Here is a 3,012-nt window from a genome sequence, read left to right as displayed (position 1 = left end):
AACGGGGTGGTGGTATCAAACCCCGAGCCTCCGGGCAAAAACCCTAAAGAAAAACTCAAAAACCCCTTCTTGGGGACAGGGTAGCGCTACAGCGCTCTAAGGAGGGCGCTATGGCGCTACAAGCAGAACCAAAATGCCCAGGAAGCCCTAGCCTAGCGCTGTAGCACCCAAAGGCTAGCGCTACAGCGCTAGTCACAGACCAGCAGCACCCTGTTTTCTCTCTTCGACTTTCCTCGAACTAAAACCCCTTGGAACCCTTCTAATCCTCAATTACACACCAAATTGAGTCTACCATCACCTATAACTCACCCCATACAACTCAATAACACAAGACCTAACCACATGCATCATCAAACTAGAAAAACAAACAATGAACCCAAGAACTGAAAGACTCAACCAGAAACTCAGATTCCTAGAACATCAAAGCCAGAACTTATTACCTTCTATGGAGGATTTCGACCTTAGGTTATTCCTAGCATCCAACCAGCCTCAAGCCCTTCAACTCTTCAGGTTCATATCTGTAACGACCCAAATTTCCTAATAAGGTTTAGGACCTTGATTAGGAGGCCGGGAGGGCCATAATTGGTTTATTGTATTATTATATGATTATATGCATGATTGTGTGGGTCATATTATTATATGATGATAAAGGCATGCATGGGACTATATACTCTGTTGTGAGGGTATTATGGTAATTTGGCTCATTGAGAGCGTAATTGTGTATTTGTGTGTATACTGGTAGGCTAATGTTGAGACCACATTATTATGTGGATATATTTGTGATCTGTGACTCGAGACGATCCTAGCGAGCAAAGTGGCGAAAAGTCATGGCGGGGACTTATACCCGGCTCGGGGTGAGCCTAGGGGTATAAATGGGAACTTGGTGAGCATATTGGAGTCTATTGTTTTTAACATTGAGAAATATAATTGGAGATTAGTTAGGTATCGGGAATTAAGCGGGAAATATTAGAGACACTCGAGGAATTAGCGGAAATTGGGTAAAATGACTAAAATGCCCTTAAGTGGATTAAAGGGGTTTAGACTTATTGGGGGAGGGCATACTAGTCATTTAGCTTACAGAAGTTAAATAATACCAGGGCTTTATGTTAGTGGGATTTGTAGAATATTGGAGAAGTCTGAAAAAGAAAGAAAAGGAAGGGAAAAGAAAGAAGGGAAAACAAAGAGAGTTCTCTAAGTCGGTTTATGTTTTCTTCACCAATTTCTCGAGGGTTTCTGGAGTAAAACTCAGAGGAAAGTTAGTCCAATTAAGCCACAAGGTTACTGAGCAAAGATTGAGGATTTGGCAAGGGTTAGCAGGATTAGGCCATCACTTGAGGGAATTCAGGCTTAAGACTGAGGATAAGCAATCCAAGAAGGTTTAGAGACAGCTTGTGGTCGAAATTATATCAAAGGTATAAAGCCTAAACTTTAACTTTGTTGTTCAGCTGGATTTGATTGAGTTTTGGAGCTTAGGAGTGGCTATGGTGAATTCTGAGTTTGTGGATGCATGTGCTTGAGTTCTAGATGTTTGGGGTGCTTGGGATGAGTGGAATATGGTCATGAGGTTGTTTTTGAGATTGGGAAAGAGTTGGAAGAGTTTTGGTTCGAGAAAATCACAGAGGAGGAAAATTGGTGTAAATCTGTCTGTGACTAGCGCTACAACGCTAGCCTTTGGGCGCTGTAGCGCTAGGCCAAGTTTGCTGAGGGATTTTGGCTTCTGTTTGTAGCGCTGTAGCGCCCTCCCATGAGCGCTGTAGCGCTACCCTGCTTCCTGAAGTGGATTTTAGGGTTGTTTGCAAGGGTTTTTGACCTAAGGTTTGGGGTTTGGTTCCACCACCTTGTTTGGTGGAACTAGGACTTTCCGGGGGCTCGGGATTGGCCCCGGGGCTAGGTTTTGAACTTGGGAATTTTTAATGACTTTGGCCATGATTGTGATTAGGTAAGCGCTAGGGCTCGAGGGGGATCGTGCTCAAGGAGTCAAGTGATCAAAGCTAGTGAAAAAGGTAAGAAAGCTGCACCTGATTATGTGGTTAGGTTGGGACTAAGTGTTCCCTATGCTTGTATACATTGTTATTTGAATGTGATTAACCATGTGAACATGATGGGACTAAGAGTTCCCTCCATTTGTATATCATGTCGTGTGATGGTGTTATTATGCCATGGGACATGCGATTACCGGCCTAAGAGTGCCGGAATCAATATTTGCGCACTGGGGCGCGGCTCGGCCACTGGTAGCTGAGGCAGCTTATCTATCACTGAGCTCGGTTAAGCTGGCCGGAGTCAGTGAGTATTACACTGGGGGCGGCCCTAATGAGCCGAAGACAGTGTGTTAAATAGAGGGTGCGACTAAGGGCGCCAACCCTGAATGTTATTTGATGGTTGTGACAATCTGTTGGCTATGAATGTGAATATTGTGTTATGAATATAGTTGGTTGACTGTTTGGATGACAAACTGTTATTACTGATTGGATAAATGTTATGAAATATCGAATTCTTAGTTGAGCATTGTAAAATATTAGATAAGTGTTACTGATCTTGCTATGTTATTATGCTTTCTTGCTGGGCCTTGGCTCACGGGTGCTACGTGGTGCAGGTTAAGGCAAGGGTAGGCTGAATCTACCATGAGTTGGAGAGCTCTGGGGGCGAGGTGTACATCGTCAGCTGCTCGGCCGCCACGGTCGAGAGATTGTACAGGAACGGAAACCTAAAATATATATTTTGCCATTAGAGTGGCTTGAACTATTTGTAACTTCTAGAATTTGTTGTATCTAAGACACCTAAACCCTGTTTTGGGTCTCCATGTATTAAACTGTCATTTTTAAATGAAAATAGCCTGTTTGTGACCGAAATCTTTTTATTCTTACTCTGATAATGGTATAGAGTTTACACTTTGTCTGAATGACTTGGTTAGCAAGTCTTGCACTATTTTAAACACACAGTGTAACGGTCTTGGTTATCCAGGGCGTTACAATATCCCTTTATTGCATCCAAAAACTCAAACTTAGAAACCAT

Source organism: Humulus lupulus, chromosome X, assembly GCF_963169125.1.
Source record: "Humulus lupulus chromosome X, drHumLupu1.1, whole genome shotgun sequence".
In the NCBI taxonomy this organism is placed as follows: Eukaryota; Viridiplantae; Streptophyta; class Magnoliopsida; order Rosales; family Cannabaceae; genus Humulus; species Humulus lupulus.
The sequence above is the reverse complement of the archived record's forward strand: the minus strand, read 5'-3'. Positions refer to the sequence as shown.